At 43.7% G+C, this 20,620-nt stretch overlaps 6 non-coding genes across 6 annotated transcripts; 4 read left to right on the forward strand and 2 right to left on the reverse strand.

Annotated features, from left to right (window-relative positions):
• The first annotated feature begins 22 nt into the window (after window positions 1-22).
• TRNAQ-UUG (transfer RNA glutamine (anticodon UUG)) lies at window positions 23-94 on the forward strand. Its single transcript has one exon. It is a non-coding gene; the product is annotated as a tRNA-Gln (tRNA).
• A 3,380-nt stretch (window positions 95-3,474) lies between these two features.
• On the forward strand, window positions 3,475-3,546 carry TRNAQ-UUG (transfer RNA glutamine (anticodon UUG)). The gene has a single exon. It is a non-coding gene; the product is annotated as a tRNA-Gln (tRNA).
• A 1,245-nt stretch (window positions 3,547-4,791) lies between these two features.
• TRNAQ-UUG (transfer RNA glutamine (anticodon UUG)) lies at window positions 4,792-4,863 on the forward strand. The gene has a single exon. It is a non-coding gene; the product is annotated as a tRNA-Gln (tRNA).
• A 901-nt stretch (window positions 4,864-5,764) lies between these two features.
• Window positions 5,765-5,836, reverse strand: TRNAQ-CUG (transfer RNA glutamine (anticodon CUG)). The gene has a single exon. It is a non-coding gene; the product is annotated as a tRNA-Gln (tRNA).
• Window positions 5,837-6,095: 259 nt separating this feature from the next.
• TRNAQ-UUG (transfer RNA glutamine (anticodon UUG)) lies at window positions 6,096-6,167 on the forward strand. The gene has a single exon. It is a non-coding gene; the product is annotated as a tRNA-Gln (tRNA).
• A 2,406-nt stretch (window positions 6,168-8,573) lies between these two features.
• Window positions 8,574-8,645, reverse strand: TRNAQ-CUG (transfer RNA glutamine (anticodon CUG)). The gene has a single exon. It is a non-coding gene; the product is annotated as a tRNA-Gln (tRNA).
• Between the last annotated feature and the right edge of the window lie 11,975 nt (window positions 8,646-20,620).

Raw genomic sequence — 20,620 nt, forward strand, 5'->3', positions numbered from 1 at the left:
TTATGAAGCTTTGCCCAACAAGGGTTCCATGGTGTAATGGTTAGCACTTTAGACTTTGAATCCAGCCATCCGAGTTCAAGTCTCGGTGGAACCTCTCTCTTGCTCTAACACACTTTGTCTCCTTTTTGTCTTAAATTATAGGCCAAAGATAGTAATATTCATAAGGTTAGTGGTGTAGGGTATTCATTTTTGCACTCACTCTCTGGCATAACTTTTCATAAAAATCCACTTTTGTGCCTAGCACCTTAACCTTTATGCATTTTTTTAAAATGTATGAACAGTGAGGTCATTCTGAATCGATGGGCAGATCTGCATCGGAAACATACATAAAAGATTTGAAATTTTCAAACTTGACTCAATGTTAAGAAACATGCTCAATCTGTGACCCAATGGATTCTTTTTACTTGAAGATGCAGCAACAACATTAATAATACCATTTTGGGAAAAGCAGCTCTATTGTATCGCCATTCTCTTTCAAAATTGTTAAAGAGTTAATCCTATGAAAAGAGACCACATTCAGAATCAATGATATTAATCAAGCGTCTTAACAGTCTTTACATGTTTGTAAAATGAAGGTATCAGTTTGAGATGAAAAATAGAACAAAGAACACACTTTTCTTAATTTACAAAAGGCCTGAGGTGTATAAATACTGTTTGTACCGACCAAGGGCCCATTCGTGAATGTACTTACTTTAGTTGGATCATACCTTTCTTCAAAGAAGACATCCACAATAAACGATAAGGGAAAGGTTCGACTGATGGTAAGCTCTTACAGAGATTTGAATGCAAATTATTGGATTCAACCTCCAGGGTGCTACCATTACACCATGGGTCTTTCACACCACAGAAAGTGGTGGGTTTCATTGTGGCTAAAGAGCGTCATCCATAGAAAATCTTTCTTTTTTCAATTGTACCCAGGGAATAATGCTATGAAAGTGGGCGACACAGCAGCGTCATTGCTATTAAAACAAATCTGCGTTAAAACAAGACACTGAGAGGAAAACAAACACAGTAATTCCGAAGGTCACACTGAGATTTGAACTCAGATCACTGGGTTCAGAGTCCATAGTGCTAACCATTACACCATGGAACCTACATACTTAGTGACATGATGAACGTCATTGCAGCAAAAAAAGAGCCTTTTAGAGAATGTATGCAATATTCTTTTATCTTATGCCTCCAGAGGAAGAATCCTATCCAAATGAGCTGTAAAGCAAAGAGTTTGCTATTGCGCAACAACCAACTAAACAGTTCCACATTTGCACAATATCCGTGGGCTAGGAATATGAGTTTGTTAAAATGATGCATGAGATCTTGATTCTCATTTCTGTTACAACTCTGTCAGGTTGCACCAGCAAGGGGCCCATGGTGTAATGGTTAGCAAAGAACATTACTGAAGGGCCCCTCGGCCAGCCAGAAAGCCAAAATGGAGAGAACGGGCATGAACTGGTTGTGAATGAGCTTCAAAATGCGTTCACAGGTAATTGAACTGGTGATCTCCTCAGTTTATTCACCTGGAACTCCTGTCAATAGCAACAGTCGGCAGCTGGGTTGCCAGACATTTCGTCGAAAAAAATTTGTCGACAGGACATTTGCTCGAAACCATTTGGTCGAAAACCAAATGGTCGAATTTTTTTGTTTTTTTATTTTCACTTTTTTTTTTTGGGGGGGTGGTTTTGGGGGGGGGGGGGTTGGGGGTGTTCCCCACAACCCCCTTTTTTTTCTAAAAAACCCTTTTTTTCCCTAAACTACAACCTAAAAAATATATATATAAATAAAAAAAAAAGACGACCATTTGGTTTTCGACCAAATTACGTCGACCAAATGTCTTTCGACGGAATGTCCGGACAGCGGCAGCTGGTCTGTGTCAGTAATGGCAATTTGATTTTGCCATTTTCACAACTCCCTAATAAATGAACAAAATGTTCCATTTGTAGGCACAGTTACATGCTATGGTATGTATACCATGCTTAATAACCACCATAGGAGGTTCAGAGCACCATCCGCATTCTTACGTACAAAACATGTAAGGAAATAATCAGATCTTTTGCTCTGCAGGAGTCAGGCTTCTTTAAAGCCTGACAAAGCGGCAGAGTGCCATTGTAAACTGAGGCATGATGAAACCATGCCCAAGAACCCAGGCAGGTTAAACCCTTCCACTCATGCCCCTAGGCCCTGAACAGCCACAAACAGCCAGGTTCTATAGACAGGGCAGCTGGCATGGATTATGGACACTTTTAACATAGGGTGGTTTTTCAACCTTATCTCCTCTGGGAGCAAAGCGCTAGACAGGGTTTGCTGTACGTTTTTGAGGTTCGCGGGGATCTATGTGTGGATGTTTCTTGGTGTGAAAAGCATGACACCTTTTGGGGTGACACCAGGCTCTTCTGGGAGTTAATTTGCATAATCTCTACTTTCTATTTTATGTGACATGGGCTGCAGTTACATTGTTCTGTTAATAGAGGGCAACACACAGGTCATAGTTCCAAACAGGGGTGCACGGTCTGCTTGCTAGCTTACATTTACAGTTCTATTTGGGATTCACCGCCTTTTCATAAACTGAGTACTCTTCCGGAGTATTTCTAACTTATGTAGGTGTTTTGGGGGTGTTACGTGCCTTTGTATGACTGCTGCAAACGATATTAGACATTGATTGGAAACAACATAAAAAATCCTGACACATATTGTAAGCGGACATAAAATGACCTATACTAGCTAATATAAGTAAACAGACATCACTCCCCCCTCCCCACAAAAAGGGATGTATGCGTACACGAAAAATAAAAATGAAAAACCAGCAACTACTGCAATTAAAATCTAAAAATTTAAATTCAGTTACATGATCATGACTCGGAAGGGGAAGTTAAAAAGTAAAAAAAACACAAGGTAGGAGAGAGGTTAGCTTTACATGCCATGAGGCAGGAAGAGGTCTTCCAAGCACTGTTGTGTATGTTGGTCAATCCCTCTGAAACGCAAAAGGAATGTGCACATAGAAATCAAAGCAGAGTCATCCAGAGAGACTATTTAATTCTTTTTTTTCAAATTCTCAACAGGAAGCTGCTATCAAATTGAACTATTCATCACAGCCACTGCTAGGAAATCTATGTGCATAAAATGACAATCCACCCAAAGGAAAACAAAATATAGCTATCACATGTGGGATTACTAAATTCAGAGTCCAGCCTACTAACCATTAGACCATGGAACCTAAATACTTACGCAAATGCTGAACTTCATTATGCCAAAACAGAGGCAGTCAGAAACAATATTTAATATTGCTTAATCATATGCCTCAAGAGGAAGAATTTGATCTACATGATCTATAAAGCACAGAGATTGCTATAGCACAACGTCAATCGACAACATTGCTGTGTTTGTATGATATCAGTCAATTGGGACTATGAATCTGTAAAAATTGTAAATGTGCTCTATATTGCCATTTCTGATTCAACACTCTCACGTGCATCTCGCAAGGGTTCCATGGTGTAATGGTTAGCACTTTGGACTTTGAATCCAACGATCCGAGTTCAAGTCTTGGTGGAATCATTATCTTGCTCTTACAGTCCATTTTCTTATTTCTCAAATTACAATTCAACAGAGTTAATATTCAGAAGTTCAGTCGACTCAGGTAGCCGTTTTCACTCTCTCTCTCTCTCTGCACGACATCACATTTAAATGCACTTTGGTGCCTGATACCAATACAGTGATGCAACTACATATTGTTAATGTACAATCCCTAAGGTCAATCAGAGTGGGCACCCAGATATGTCTCAGAAACATTGTGCACAGATGAATAATGTCCAACCTTAACTCTATGAAAAGAAAAATGTACACACTATGTGCAGTAGATTCTCTGCTCACTGGAACATGCAGAAACAACTTTGATGTGAAAAGATTGGAAAAAGCCCTATTTTATTAACATTAAAAAATGTTATACAATTATTTTGGTGAATCATATTCACTTTCACAATCATTCCTATGTTTCAAGCAATTTGATGGTCTTATTAAATGTGTAAAAAATGTAATTCTTTGAGCTGACAAACTGTATGGAGAGCAAACCTTTTATAACTTACAAGAGTTATGAGTTCTAGAAAGTAGTGCATTTACTGATCAAATGCCCTTGTTTAAATGTACTTACTTTATTTGGATCACACCTTTCTCGAAAGAAGAAATAAACTCTAAATTATCAGGAAACAATTCAACTGATTTTAGGGGCCTCCTGGACTTTGAATGCAAATCGCTGAGATCAAAAGCCAGTTTAATAGCCATTATAGCTTGGAGCTTTGGAGATATGAGAGTGGGCAGTTTCTTTGTGGCAAAAGAGAGTCATCCCCAGAAACTATTAATATTCTTTGGTCAAAGAAGACTGCCATCAAAGTGGGCTGTAAAGCAAAGCTATTGCTGTTATATCTATCTGCAAATGAACGGCAACTCTAAAAGAGAAGCAGCCCCAAGGTCCCACAGAGATTTGAACTCGGATCGCTGGATTCAGAGTCCAGAGTGCTAACCATTAGACCATGGAACCTTAATACTTACCCAAATGCTGAACTTCATTATGCCAAAACAGAGGCAGTCAGAAACAATATTTAATATTGCTTAATCATATGCCTCAAGAGGAAGAATTTGATCTACATGATCTATAAAGCACAGAGATTGCTATAGCACAACGTTAATCGACAACATCGCTGTGTTTGTATGATATCAGTCAATTGGGACTATGAATCTGTAAAAATTGTAAATGTGCTCTATATTGCCATTTCTGATTCAACGCTCTCAGATGCATCTCGCAAGGGTTCCATGGTGTAATGGTTAGCACTTTGGACTTTGAATCCAACCATCCGAGTTCAAGTCTTGGTGGAACCATTATCTTGCTCTTACACTCCATTTTCTAATTTCTCAAATTACAATTCAACAGAGTTAATATTCAGAAGTTCAGTCTACTCAGGTAGCCGTTTTCACACTCTCTCTCTGCACGACATTACATTTAAATGCACTTTGGTGCCTGATACCAATACAGTGATGCGACTACATATCGTTAATGTACAATCCCTAAGGTCAATCAGAGTGGCACCCAGATATCTCTCAGAAACATTTTCCACAGATGAATAATGTCCAACCTTAACTCTATGAAAAGAAAAATGTACACACTATGTGCAGTAGATTCTCTGCTCACTGGAACATGCAGAAACAACATTGATGTGAAAAGATTGGAAAAAGCCCTATTTTATTAACATTAAAAAATGTTATACAATTATTTTGGTGAATCATATTCACTTTCACAATCATTCCTATGTTTCAAGCAATTTGATGGTCTTATTAAATGTGTAAAAAATGTAATTCTTTGAGCTGACAAACTGTATGGAGACAAACTTTTTATAATTTACAAGAGTTATGAGTTCTAGAAAGTAGTGCATTTACTGATCAAGTGCCCTTGTTTAAATGTACTTACTTTATTTGGATCACACCTTTCTCGAAAGAAGAAATAAACTCTAAAATATCAGGAAACAATTCAACTGATTTTAGGGGCCTCCTGGGCTTTGAATGCAAATCGCTGAGATCAAAAGCCAGTTTAATAGCCATTATATCTTGGAGTTTTGGAGATATGAGAGTGGGCAGTTTCTTTGTGGCAAAAGAGAGTCATCCCCAGAAACTATTAATATTCTTTGGTCAAAGAAGACTGCCATCAAAGTGGGCTGTAAAGCAAAGCCATTGCTGTTATATCTATCTGCAAATGAAAGGCAACTCTAAAAGAGAAGCAGCCCCAAGGTCCCACCGAGATTTGAACTCGGATCGCTGGATTCAGAGTCCAGAGTGCTAACCATTACACCATGGAGCCTACATATTCTGTAGCATGATGCACTTCATTCTGGCAAAACAGAGCACATCAGAGAAAATATGTAATATTCCTATATCATTAGACTCCAGAGGAAGAATTTGATCCAAATGAGGCATGAAGCCAATACTTTGCGATTGCACAGCATCCAACAGCAACAGTGCTGCTTCGATATACTATCAGTAAACGGTTACTATAGGTCAGTAAAAATCTTGACTGTGCCCTATATTCTCATTGCCCTTATGAATCTCTGCCCAACAAGGGTTCCATGGTGTAATGGTTAGCACTTTAGACTTTGAATCCAGCCATCCGAGTTCAAGTCTCGGTGGAACCTCTCTCTTGCTCTAACACACTTTGTCTCCTTTTTGTCTTAAATTATAGGCCAAAGATAGTAATATTCATAAGGTTAGTGGTGTAGGGTATTCATTTTCCCACTCACTCTCTGGCATAACTTTTCATAAAAATCCACTTTTGTGCCATCGGAAACATACATAAAAGATTTGAAATTTTCAAACTTAACTCAATGTTAAGAAACATGCTCAATCTGTGACCCAATGGATTCTCTTTTTACTTGAAGATGCAGCAACAACATTAATAATACCATTTTGGGAAAAGCAGCTCTATTGTATCGCCATTCTCTTTCAAAATTGTTAAAGAGTTAATCCTATGAAAAGCGACCACATTCAGAATCAATGATATTAATCAAGCGTCTTAACAGTCTGTACATGTTTGTAAAATGAAGGTATCAGTTTGAGATGAAAAATAGAACGAAGAACACACTTTTCTTAATTCACAAAAGGCCTGAGGTGTATAAATACTGTTTGTACCGACCAAGGGCCCATTCGTGAATGTACTTACTCTAGTTGGATCATACCTTTCTTCAAAGAAGACATCCACAATAAACGATAAGGGAAAGGTTCGACTGATGGCAAGCTCTTACAGAGATTTGAATGCAAATTATTGGATTCAACCTCCAGGGTGCTGAAGTGGGAGAACGGAACAACAGGCTCCCGCCAATCCCCTCTCGCGCTTGGCCTAAAGGATCACGGCCTAGGCACCCGCCACGAGAAGAGTTTGCCCATCTACCAGACGACCAAATACCCTGGTACAAGAACATACGGATGTGCCCACCCACCTGCCCGGCAGCCCGCCCTGCCCATGCCGATACCTGCGACATGGATCAACTCGACTAAACCAACACATCGTTAGAGATGCCATGACGACCTAGTCAACAATCAGCGCACCTGTACAAACATGCACACTGGACACTCCCACACCAATCCACACGAAGAACATACTCAGTGCTATAACATAGGTGACGAACACACCCACGGACGTGCATCTTTATTATTTTTTACATAGGCCTTTTCAAAACGCAGAAACGCAAGACGCACAATGAACTCATCTAAAGAGCTTGCTTACGCTTCTCCTAAAACCAGGTGCCATAATGAGAAATATAACGAAGACACGATACTGGGGATAAGGCAATATGATACCATAACCTAAAGCGCCTGTGCACCAAACGGTTCCATCTATACACCAGGCCCAAGTAGGCCGCAAGCAAGAGCTTCCATGGACGTTAAAAGAACAAGAGCCAGGTTGCTGATCCTGCAGAATGAGCCCGGCGAAAGCAGACAGCCAAGGTCGCAATGTTGCAAACCCACATTCCGAAAGCAGACAATCAAGGGCACGATGTTGCAACCTCGCACGCCGCAAACCAACGTCAAAATCACACCTGCAAATTAAACCAGGCACACAGTGGAAAAACAATATTAATTGTGCAGAATTCTGTCTCAAATACGGTCCCACCTCACGTGACCAAGCCAAACCTGACAGGATGCCAAGGCAAGGGGGAAGGAGGCGCCTGAAGCCCCTGTTACAAGACACAGGCTGATACAATTCAATCGACATCTGCGACAGTGGGAGTAGTCAGCCTACCAACATGTGAATGAATCCTCACATTGTCTACACATAACCTTAGTGAAACATTGTTGCTAATGACAGGTGCACCGCGAGCTGGGAACAGCGATGGTCCCAGATTGGGAGGCTCACGAGCGCACCAATCAGAACATGGGGCTCTTATCACTGACGCTATTAACATTGACCAATCCTCAGGGGTCTTCATGTAACAATTTTCATGTATCAAATTGAAGGGACAACCCAAGTATATCACCTGACTAACCCTTGACCACTAACACTGTTCTCTATACGTATGCTATACTAACCCTACCACTCGAGCAACCAATTAAGAGTGGCGATAGGTTTTTTGCTAACTTTCCAAGGTGACGCAAGTAGCGCGTCATACTAAGGTAAAAAGGGCCTGCGAGCCCCACGATTGTGTGTGTGTCTGGACGGACGCGTATGCTCCTTGACCCATCCCTGCCGTTTGTACAATAAACAGCAGAAACACCTTGCTTCTTGCGTGTGTCTCGTACTCTGTGGTTTTTGGGATATACGGGAGGAGTTGGGGCCTCCCTGCCCGGAGGTCCGCGGACGGCTCAGCCGACCCCGGCAGAATTTCCCCCCGACAGTGCTACCATTACACCATGGGTCTTTCACACCACAGAAAGTGGTGGGTTTCATTGTGGCTAAAGAGAGTCATCCATAGAAAATCTTTCTTTTTTCAACTGCACCCAGGGAATAATGCTATGAAAGTGGGCGACACAGCAGCGTCATTGCTATTAAAACAAATCTGCGTTAAAACAAGACACTGAGAGGAAAACAAACACAGTAATTCCCAAGGTCCCACCGAGATTTGAACTCGGATCGCGGGACTCAGAGTCCAGAGTGCTAACCATTACACCATGGAACCTACGTACTTAGTGACATGATGAACGTCATTGCAGCAAAAAAAGAGCCTTTTAGAGAATGTATGCAATATTCTTTTATCTTATGCCTCCAGAGGAAGAATCCTATCCAAATGAGCTGTAAAGCAAAGAGTTTGCTATTGCGCAACAACCAACTAAACAGTTCCACATTTGCACAATATCCGTGGGCTAGGAATATGAGTTTGTTAAAATGATGCATGAGATCTCGATTCTCATTTCTGTTACAACTCTGTCAGATTGCACCAGCAAGGGGCCCATGGTATAATGGTTAGCAAAGAACATTACTGAAGGGCCCCTCGGCCAGCCAGAAAGCCAAAATGGAGAGAACGTGCATGAACTGGTTGTGAATGAGCTTCAAAATGCGTTCACAGGTAATTGAACTGGTGATCTCCTCAGTTTATTCACCTGGAACTCCTGTCAATAGCAACAGTAGGCAGCTGGGTTGCCAGACATTTGGTCAAAAAAAATTCGTCGACAGGACATTTGGTCGAAACCATTTGGTCGAAAACCAAATGGTCGAATTTTTTTTGTTTTTTATTTTCATTTTTTTTTTTTTTGGGGGGGTTTGGGGGTGTCACCACCCAAACCCCCATTTTTTTTCTAAAAAAACATTTTTTTCCCTAAACTACAACCTAAAAAATATATATATGAATAAAAAAAAAATTGACCATTTGGTTTTCGACCAAATTACGTCGACCAAATGTCTTTCGACGAAATGTCTGGACAGCGGCAGCTGGTCTGTGTCAGTAATGGCAATTTGATTTTGCCATTTTCACAACTCCCTAATAAATGAACAAAATGTTCCATTTGTAGGCACAGTTACATGCTATGGTATGTATACCATGCTTAATAACCACCATAGGAGGCTCAGAGCACCATCAGCATTCTTACGTACAAAACATGTAAGGAAATAATCAGATCTTTTGCTCTGCAGGAGTCAGGCTTCTTTAAAGCCTGACAAAGCGGCAGAGTGCCATTGTAAACTGAGGCATGATGAAACCATGCCCAAGAACCAAGGCAGGTTAAACCCTTCCACTCATGCCCCTAGGCCCCGAACGGCCACAAACGGTCAGGTTCTATAGACAGGGCAGCTGGCATGGATTATGGACACTTTTAACATAGGGTGGTTTTTCAACCTTATCTCCTCTGGGAGCAAAGCTCTGGACAGGGTTTCCTGTACGTTTTTGAGGTTCGCAGGGATCTATGTGTGGATGTTTCTTGGTGTGAAAAGCATGACACCTTTTGGGGTGACACCAGGCTCTTCTGGGAGTTAATTTGCATAATCTCTACTTTCTATTTTATGTGACATGGGCTGCAGTTACATTGTTCTGTTAATAGAGGGCAACACACAGGTCTTAGTTCCAAACAGGGGTGCACGGTCTGCTTGCTAGCTACCATTAGCAGTTCTATTTGGGATTCACCGCCTTTTCATAAACTGAGTACTCTTCCGGAGTATTTCTAACTTATGTAGGTGTTTTGGGGGTGTTATGTGCCTTTGTATGACTGCTGCAAACCACTTGATATTAGACATTGATTGGAAACGACATAAAAAATCCTGACACATATTGTAAGCGGACATAAAATGACCTATACTAGCTAATATAAGTAAACAGACATCACTCCCCCCTCCCCACAAAAAGGGATGTATGCGTACACGAAAAATAAAAATGAAAAACAAGCAACTACTGCAGTTAAAATCTAAAAATGTAAATTCAGTTACATGATCATGACTCAGAAGGGGAAGTTAAAAAGTAAAAAAACACAAGGTAGGAGAGAGGTTAGCTTTACATGCCATGAGGCAGGAAGAGGTCTTCCAAGCACTGTTGTGTATTGTCGGGGGGAAATTCTGCCGGGGTCGGCTGGGCCGTCCGCGGACCTCCGGGCAGGGAGGCCCCAACTCCTCCCGTATATCCCAAAGGGAATGAGTATGAGACACAAACAAGATGCAAGGTGATTCTGCTGTTTATTATGCAAACGGCAGGGATGGGTCGAGGAACGTACGCGTCCGTCCTGACACATACACAATCGTGGGGCTCGCAGGCCCTTTTTACCTTAGTATGACGCGCTACTTGCGTCACCTTGGAAAGTTAGCAAAAAACCTATCGCCACTCTTAATTGGTTGCTCGAGTGGTAGCGTTAGTATAGCATACGTATAGAGAACAATGTTAGTGGTTGAGGGATAGTCAGGTGATATACTTGGGTTGTCCCTTCAATTTGATACATGAAAATTGTTACATGAAGACCCATGAGGATTGGTCAATGTTAACAGCGTCAGTGATAAGAGCCCCATGTTCTAATTGGTCCGCTCGCGTGCCTCCCAGTCTGGGACCATCGCTGTTCCCAGCTCACGGTGTACCTGTCATTTGCAACAATGTTTCACTAAGGTTATGTGTAGACAATGTGAAGACTTATTCATAAGCTGGAAGGCCGACTACTCCCACTGTCGTAGATGTCCATTGAATTGTATCAGCCTGTGTCTTGTAACAGGGCTTCAGGCGTCTCCTCCCTCCTTGCCTTGGCATCCTGACAGGTTCGGCTTGGTCACGTGAGGTGGGACCGTGTTTTTAGGCAGAATTCTGCACAATTAATATTGTTTTTCCACTATGTGCCTAGTTTAATTTGCAGGTGTGACTTTGATGTCGGCTCGCGGCGTGCGAGGTTGCAACATCGTGTCCTTGATCGTCTGCTTTCGGAATGTGAGTTTGCAACATTGAGACCTTGGCGGTCTGCTTTCGCCAGGCTCATTCTGCAGGATCAGCAACCTGACTCTTGTTCCTTTAACGTCCATGGAAGCTCTTGCTTGCGGCCTACTTGGGCCTGGTGTATAGATGGAACCGTTTGGTGCACAGGCGCTTTAGGTTGTGGTATCATATTGCCTTATTCCCAGTATCGTGTCTTCGTTATATTCCTCATTATGGCACCTGGTTTTAGGAGAAGCGTAAGCAAGCCTTTTAAATGAGTTCATTGTGCGTCTTGCGTTTCTGCGTTTTGGAAAACCCTATGTAAAAAATAATAAAGATGCACGTCCATGGGTGTGTTCATCGCCTATGTCATAGCACTGAGTATGTTCTTCGTGTGGATTGGTGTGGGAGTGTTCAGTGTCTATGTTTGTACAGCTGCGCTAATCGTTGACTAGGTCGTCATGGCATCTCTAACGATGTGTTGGTTTAGTCGAGTTGATCTATGCCGCAGGTGTCGGCATGGGCAGGGCGAGCTGCCGGGCAGGTGGGTGGGCACATCCGTATGTTCTTGTACCATGGTATTTGGTCGTCTGGTAGACAGGCAAACTCTTCTCGTGGCGGGTGTCTAGGCCGTGACCCTCTAGGCCAAGAGCGAAGGGGATTGGCGGGAGTTTCTGGTTCCATTCTCCCACTTCAGTCCCACCTCTGGTCGACTTGTCGACCACAAACATATCCTTTTCTTTATCTCCTCTCACTCTCCATATTTTAGTTATTCCTCCCAAATGTCCATAGTAGTTGACATGGTCCTCGAATGACCAATACATATATGCACAGGTTCCTCCAGGAGTGCAGTATACCCACTTCCCTATGTAGCTTCTTGGGTTTCTTGAGTTTTCGAGCTTCACAGATGGCGGGTCCAGGTGATTGATGGTGATCTGGTTGCGCAGCCTCTCTCTCTCCTTTATTATTGTACCTGTGTGTTGGCCGTCATCCGTTGGCATCAAGGGGTGCATACCAACCATTTCGATCAATTCGTCTGTAGTGCGTGCCTTCCGGGCCTTCCAAAATCTTATTATGATCAGTGCAGCTCCAGCCAGAATAGTACATCCAACTATAATCTTCAGTCCATCTGACAGCCAAGATGGCATCCATGACCATAATATTGAAAACCAGCTCTCATCCTTTTTCACACCTTTACTTTCATCCATCATTTTGGAGTGCAGCTGGGCCAGTTGTGAAACTGCTTCTGACAGTGTACCATTGTCAGCATCGTTTGCAGGAATGAACGTGCAGCATGATAGTCCTATCTTTGCGCAAACTCCTCCTTCCATGGCTGTGAGGAGGTCCAACACATATCTGTTCTGGAGTGCTACCATCCTTATAGCTCGCAGTTCCTCTTTTATTGCGTTAAATCCATTCACTGTAGAATTGATAGTCATCATTAGTTCCCATCTAGTTATCTGGAGCCATTTTGCGTTTGCGTAGGCCTGCAGTCCCGGATGTATTATTGAGGAGAAGAACATTGCTGCTCTGCTGAATAGTCTGTGTTCTGGCGGAATCGAAGTGAGTGTCGTTTCCGACCTTCCCCATAGGTAATTTCCTGTCAGTGGTTCTCCTTGTCTTTTTCTTCTATTTAGGACAGTATTATTGCCGTTGTTCCTGTCCTCCGGCCCCTTCTGAGGTTGTGCAGACCTCTTCTTCCTCTTGTTCCCTTCATCCATTTTGGGGAAGTTCGCCATATTCACATGTTTCTTGGGTACCACTAGTGATGGTACATTAACGTGCACCATCGTGCAAACACCATTCCACAGAGGGGGCAGTGTGTGGTATGCCTTTTCTCCACAGGCCCAGTAATGGTCCATTATCACTGCTGTTCCTGCTCCCCCCTCAGGCAACTCCATCACGCTTGCACAGTTGGTGTTGTATCCTACGTCCACCTCTCCTTTATGTTGGTAGCATACCTTAGGCACAGTCAACGGCAGTATTGTTATGGGGTCTTCATCCTGCTCTATCCATGTGAGCATGGGTACATACTTGATCCAAGTCGTCCAACATCGGTGGTTGTGTGCATCGATAGTTGAAATAGTTTCTTTTGTTATCATGTTGCTGCCAATCACTCCTATTTCCCATTTGTTGTTCATGTACACCTTCCCTGTTATCGTCACTAGTGGTCTCTCCCAGCATCCTGTTTTGCCAGGAACTTCAGTGGCGTACCAGTCACATGGTAAATACTGTAGTGTTACTTTCTTTGTTTCTCCTTTTTCAGGACCACTCGTTATGTATCTGAATGCTTCAGCATGTAAACTGCTCTTGTGGTAACTCAAATAAGTCTTGAGGAAGTTGTTTTCATATGGATAAGAGTCTCGTGTTTTCCACACCAGTTGCACAACTGTCCCTTGAAATCTTCCTTTCGTTTGGAACAGTGTCAGGTATATTATACATCGTGCTACCTTTTCATCTATTTCCGTGGCAACAAATGTTCGAGACGCGCTCATGGCGTATGGGATTAATGAGCAAACGTAGCAGCTATCTTTTGTAGTTTGCTTACCGATGCGGGTCATGTGTTGGTACCATGTGTTGTTTGAGATGCGTGCTGAATCTTGTATGTAACTATCAATACCTTTATTATCTGAGTATGTGCTGCGTTTAACTCTACTTTGCTTGTGCGCAATTTCACTAATATCACCTGACGTAACACCTGTTGCAGCTGGGGGTGGGGGTGTGTTAGGTTTTGGTACAGCAACAATATTCATAGCATAGCTGTACTGCCATACAGAGGCAGCCACGAACCAGGTGATCACCAAAATCCCTATCATTTTTATTACAAATGCTAATTTCACCGGTATTTTGCTCTTACCTTGCTGCAGTCCGGCAGCGTATTCTTGCAACGTTAAAGTTGCCCGCCTGAAAATTCTCAATATGCGTGTTTATTAGTGTTAGTTATTGTTTTTAAGCTCTCCCTATCAAATAGTCATTCAGTGCCCAGGTGAATAGTTGTTCCCACGCTAACCTAAGCGATCTATCTCTTAGGGCAGGCAAGTATGGTTGGAGATGGGGCATTGAATGTTCTATGGCCAAGAGGAATGCAGTGTAGTAGACACGTACCCTCCTTCTTTTCAGGTACGTTGGCCTTTTTACTTCATATACAAATTGGTGTGACAGTTCTTCTGGGTAGTTATCGTCTGAGGGTACCATCTATTCCTGGGCAGTGAATTTGTTAGTTATCTATTTTCTTATCAGTACAATACGCAGTTCCTGCATGTGCGAGAGAAAAAGAAAAGAGAACATTCATGTGTTTACATGTGTACGTGTTCGGGACAATATCTTTCAGTTCATTTATTACTACAGTGGGGGTAGTGGGTCAATGGGCAGGGGGTTTTGGGGCTCAACTGGCGGAAGTCTCTTTACTCTTTGACCGTGTGACCATGGGGTGGCCAGTACGGGAATCACCCCTTTCTTCTTCAGTTATTGTCTCTGGGGAATCTGGGGTGTGATAGGGTATGGAGACACTTAGGCCGTTAGCTGTGGTAGACGTCTCTCCCTCCGTTGGTGATGCTGTTGTTGTTCTCCCGATGGACCTGTCGGTAGCGCTCGGGCGGGTCTGGAGTTTGTAGATCTTTACGTCGTGTAGGTGATTCCAGGCACGTTTGTCCTGTAGCTTTACTGCTCTCGTTGATACCTCTTCTACCAGATGGGGGCCAGTGAAACATGGGCTGTTCCACTTTCTATTGAAATTGCGGAGTAGTACGTGGTCACCTTTAGCAACTTTGCACAGTCTTTCCTTTTCCAATTCTTTACCCGCGTCTTCTTGTTGATCGCTGTTAGACCCGCCCCGTGTGCGCTCGAGCTGTTGAGACACAAACACTACACTAGTAATCAAAGAAGACACATATTGGAACATTTCATCACCGAAAACATTTGCAGTACTCTCATGGTCTGTGAAAGCTCTTGATGTTGGCGTTAGAGGGAGGCGCATTTGGCGTCCGGTAACCACCTCATGAGGGGTGAGGTGGTGGTCGGACCCTGGTCTGTTCCTTAGCTCAAATAGGGCTAGCGGGAGGCAATACAACCAACTCTTCTTTGTTGTTTGCTGTATTTTTGCAATTGCCTCCTTTAGTAGGACATTCAGGCGTTCGCATACACCGTTGGCCTGCGGGTGGTATGCGCATGCAAATTTATGCTTGATGTTCAGTAAGGATGTGATGTGCTGGAACATTTCGTTTGCGAAATGCGGGCCATTATCTGACCGCAGTACCTCGCACACTCCCCACCTGGGAAAGACCTCCCTCACTAGGAATTTAGCTGCTCTAAATGCATCTGGGTGTGAGCAGGGTCCTGCTTCAATCCACCTCGAGAATGGGCATACTACTACAATCATATACCTGTTTCCTTGACACACGTTGATCATATCAACATAGTCAATATGGAGATGTAGGAAGGGTCCTTCTGGCCGGGGTATAGTACCTTTTATCACCTTCAGAGTGTGACCGGCCGTAAACTGTTGACATGTGAGACAATTGCTGATAAAATTTGACACATGAGAATTTAACTCGGGGCAGAACCAGTCTTCCCTAATTCGTGCTGCAATCACTTCCTTGCCCGTATGGGCTGGGTGGTGTAGCTGGCTCAAGGCAGTGGTCAATAGTGCTAGTGGCATTACAATCTTTCCAGTGTTACCCTGGCGCCATAGTGCGTCAGTAGGTGACATTGTGCATCCTCGTTTTACCCATGTTTCCTTTTCTGCCATGGGTGCAGCCGCTTGTAGCTCCATTATCTGTGTGGCTGGTAGATGGGTATACCCTTCTCTTACCAACATCTCCCTCGCTGTTCCCCTTCCTCTTCCTCTTTCTGACTCTGGGGGGTTCCATATTTCACCAAAATATGCAGCATACTTTGCGTGTGCGTCTGCTGCTGCATTCCCTCTTGACACATGGTCTTTTCCATTAGTATGTGCGGTACATTTGACCAAAGCTAATTCTTGGGGGTTGTTTATTACTTCAATTAGTTCAGCTAATAGGAGAGCATGTTGCACTGGAGTGCCGTCAGCTCTCCTAAACCCTCTTCTGCTCCATTTTGACAGCCCTGAGTGGACAGTGGACGTAACATATGCGCTGTCAGAATATATGGTCACTCGTTTGTCAAAGCTTTCCTTCAACGCCAAGATCAGTGCAACCAATTCGGCTGCTTGAGCAGAGTAATGCTGTGGTAGTTGTACACATTTCATCGCCTCACACACCGGTACTTCCATCATTTTTACCACTGCTGCCCCGGTCCTCCTTATCCCATCCCTCTGGTCTATTGTTGATGACCAATCAATGAACAGGAGTTCACCTCCCTCTAGTGCGTTCTCTTCAACTTTTCTAGCACATGAGTATATTTCAATGGTTTGCGTACAATCGTGTGCATAATCTCCTTCCTCAATTACTTCTGCTAAAAATCTTGCAGGGTTGACCGTGTTACATCTAACAATTGATAGTTCAGCTCTAGATAGTATGATCTCATAACCCGATGCCCTCTGCATGGTTAGGGTGGACTTAGGTTTATTCAATATTGCAAATAGTGCATGTTCCACAAATAGCGTGGTTGGGCACCCCATGGTGATTGTTGACGCTTTTTCTACCGCAAAAGCAGCTGCGGCGAGACCTTGCTCGCATGGGAAATGACCTAACATCACAGGGTCTAAGTGGCCGCTGTAAAACGCTACTGGTTTGTAGCCCATGCTTGTTTTTTGAGCCAACACTGCTTTCATTACTGCTGAGTCGCAATGTGAAAATATAAAGAATTGCCGCTCATAATCTGGGGTGGCCAGTACTGGAGCAGTTGATATGGCATCTTTCAGTTCATTGAAAGCCTCATCCATTTCCATTGTCCACCCCAACCTTTTCTCCCCTTTGTTAGCCTCTTTTAACCCCTCAAGCAGGGGTCCTATGTACGAGCTGTAATCAAATACCCATGCCCTACAGTAGTTGCACATACCTAGGAACTGCTGCAGTTCCCTCACTGTTTGCGGCATTGGTGTTTTCGAAATGGCCTGTGCTCTTTGTGGTGCAATCTTTCTTCCATGTTGGGATATGAGCTGACCAATGTAAAGTACCTGTTCCTGACAGTACTGTAACTTTTCCATGTCTACCTTGTAGCCTTTTTCAGCCAATATGGTCAGCATCTTTACTGAGTCTTCCCTGCATCTACTTTCGTTCGTGCTGCAAATAATTATGTCGTCGACATACTGCAACACTGTACTTTCTACTTCAATGTTACCCAAATCCATCTGTATTACTCTGTTAAAGATTGAGGGTGATTCGCAGTACCCTTGTGGCAGTCTGGTGTGTTTCCACTTCGCGTTTCTGTAAGTAAAGCTCGTCAGGTCTTGTGAGTCTGGGTGCAATGGTATTGAGAAAAAAGCATTTTTAAGGTCGATCACTGTAAATCGTGATGCCTCTGCTGGAATGCCGCACAATATTGTTGCCGGGTTTGCGGTTATGGGGTACTCTGCTTCTACTATGTTGTTCAAGGGCCTGAGGTCTTGTATAAAGCGCCAAGACCCCCCTCTAGCCTTGCGCACTGGGTATACAGCTGTGTTACATGGTGACTCTGATGGGACCAATATGCCATTATTTATAAGGGCCGTTATCGTTTCATATATGCCCTCATCTGCTTCTTTTGATAGTGGGTACTGTTTCACTCTGGGGAGTATTGCGCCTTTTTTCAATTTTATTCTTACTCCTCCTATACTTTTTATGCACCCCACATCATAGGGACTAGTAGTCCATAATGATGTTGGTACCTTTGCCATATCCTCCTTAAAGAAGGGAGCTGGGGTGGATGTGGGTGCCTCAAGTGCCATTGCAATTTTCTGTGCCACTTGTTTGTATGTTACTCTTAGCCATATTTCTACACTCATCATAAACACCATTTTACCTTCCTCCTTTTCTTCCGAGAAGAGCTCCTCATCTGACACCTGGGTCAGTCTACATCCCTCTGCTAGCGCTATCACGGCCCTCCATGCTCTTCTTTCTCTGTCTTGGGCATGTACTGCGATATAATCAGCAGTGGCTATAATGCTCTCTATGTCCACTGAGATCACCTTTCCTTCTTGTTCATTGGCTGGTGTCTCTGGCCTGAAGATCCAGATCTTTCCTTCTATCCCAGGCATCCATGCAAATGCCATGTCTGTCCCATACTGGAATAGTTCGCCATCTACTGGCTCAGCCCTAATCGCAGTCTGTCCGCAGTATGCTTGCATAATCTGTCGCGCTGTGAGCATGTTAATGCCTGGGGTAGAGCAAATTATCCCGTCTTCCGTAAAGGAGATCGTCATATTCAACCTGTTCATGATGTCTCTTCCCAGTATATTTACTGGTGAGGCCCTAGAGTATAAAAGTGGAACTGACATGTCATGATCCCCTATTGATAAGGGAATGTTATCTGTAAAGGAAACCAACCCTCTAGCCCCAGAAAATCCTTGGGTGTTCATGGCTTCGCCTGACATCTTAAATTTACCTTCCCTTATGCAAGACCGGGTTGCCCCGGTATCAACAAGGAATGATAAGTTTTTGTCACCTATCGTTACCTCTATGCGTGGCTCCTCCGCACTATTAGGTGTTACTGACAGGATGGGACACACCAAGGCCGTCTGTGGGCTGTCCTATTGGGGGTACAACGATTGACCGTTTCCTGTGTAAGGGTTGTGTCCCAGGACCGTTACCCTACCCAGTTGTGTTTGTTGTGCTTGGGGCTGTTGTGTTGTTGCAACCTGTTGTTGTGACAGTGAGTATATCTGAGGCTGTTGTTGTGGTACTAGCTGTTGCTGTTCATGTCTCTGTTGCAACGTCTGCTGTTGTTGTATGTCCTGTGTGGGCCCTAGTTGTCCTTGTTCGCCCCATGATGATGTTCCTGGTCTCACTCTACACGTTCGTGACATGTGCCCCACTAATCCACAAATCCAACACACCGGTGGTTCCCTACTCTGCCATGGGAAGTTTCCTGTGTTGTCCTGGTATACTGGTTGACCGGTGGGGTAGGAATTTCTAAGTCCTCCCACCTGCTGTTGTGTGTTATATCCGTATCCTCTCCCTCTCATTATCCCTCCTCTTCCCCTGTTGTAATTATAAAACCCAGCTCCTGGCATTGAGTATCCTCCTCCCATGTTGGTCGTGTATGGTTGGAGTGGTGGCACCTGATGGTATTTGGGAGGGATCTTGTGCAGCCACTACTTGTGTGGGGCTTTGGGTCGTTGTTGCAGGTGTAGTTATTAATGCCCCTTCCATTGTGTATTTAGTGAGCTTTTTCTGTACTAGTTTAGCCTCTTCCGTTTTCCTGTCCTCTTCCTTTTGTTTCATTTTTCCTTGCCATGTCCTACAATGATGCACTATTGTCAGTTGAATTTCTGGCCACGCTTTTGCTTACATTCCCACCACTTTCTTCAGTTGTTTCTGAACTCCTTCTGGGAGCCCTTGTACTAGTATATGATAGAATATTGCTGGTGTTTTGTCCCATTGTTCTCTAGTCTCCATGCGCCACTTTTCTTGGATTTCCTGGATATAATCAACAGGATCCTCGTTCTCACGCATCTTGCGTGAGGTAATTGCTCCTATGTCTGATGTGTCTGGGTACTGTACTCTCAGTGCCTGCCATAATGCATGTCTGCAGTTTGCGAATGGTGCCCCATCGTGCGATGTGTTCGTTATCGTGACCCCAGTGAATCCCGCTCTCTTCCAAATGTCATCCGCTGCATCCCCTAATATAGATATTAAGAGGCCCTTTACGTCCCCCACCGCCAGTTTCTGTCCTGCGGTGTGTTTTTCCATTTCATATATCCATTTACCTGCACCCCCACTTAATGACGGGAGCCTGCACTTTATATTTTCTTTGTCTACATGCTTCCAAGGAACGTATTGTGGTCTAACCCCTCCCCTCTCCAGAAGTGGCATTAAGTTGTGTCTCGTTATATCCCTTGGGTTCCATAAAATTGAGTCCCCACACCCCTCTTCTTCTTCCGTCTCTCTTATATTGTCAATGTCGTCCGTAGTTCCCCTGCTCGTAACTCTTTCTTCTCCATCTTTTCCCCTTCTTTCATCATTTCCTGTATTTAATGTGGGTGTGTGTATTCGTCCTTCCTGCCTACGTCTAGGGAGGTCTCTAAGCCTACCTACATAGGGTGTCGCTTCGTTTGGGAAGGGCGCTAGCTTGTTTGTACGTAATGAGCGTGAGGTGGTTGACCATGTGGGGTATGTTGGTGACGGTGTGGCTTCATGTATCTGTCTTTTCGCTATTCCTCG

The sequence above is a fragment of the Ambystoma mexicanum genome, chromosome 5p (assembly GCF_040938575.1).
Source record: "Ambystoma mexicanum isolate Mex_15411 chromosome 5p, UKY_AmexF1_1, whole genome shotgun sequence".
NCBI classification, from domain to species: domain Eukaryota; kingdom Metazoa; phylum Chordata; class Amphibia; order Caudata; family Ambystomatidae; genus Ambystoma; species Ambystoma mexicanum.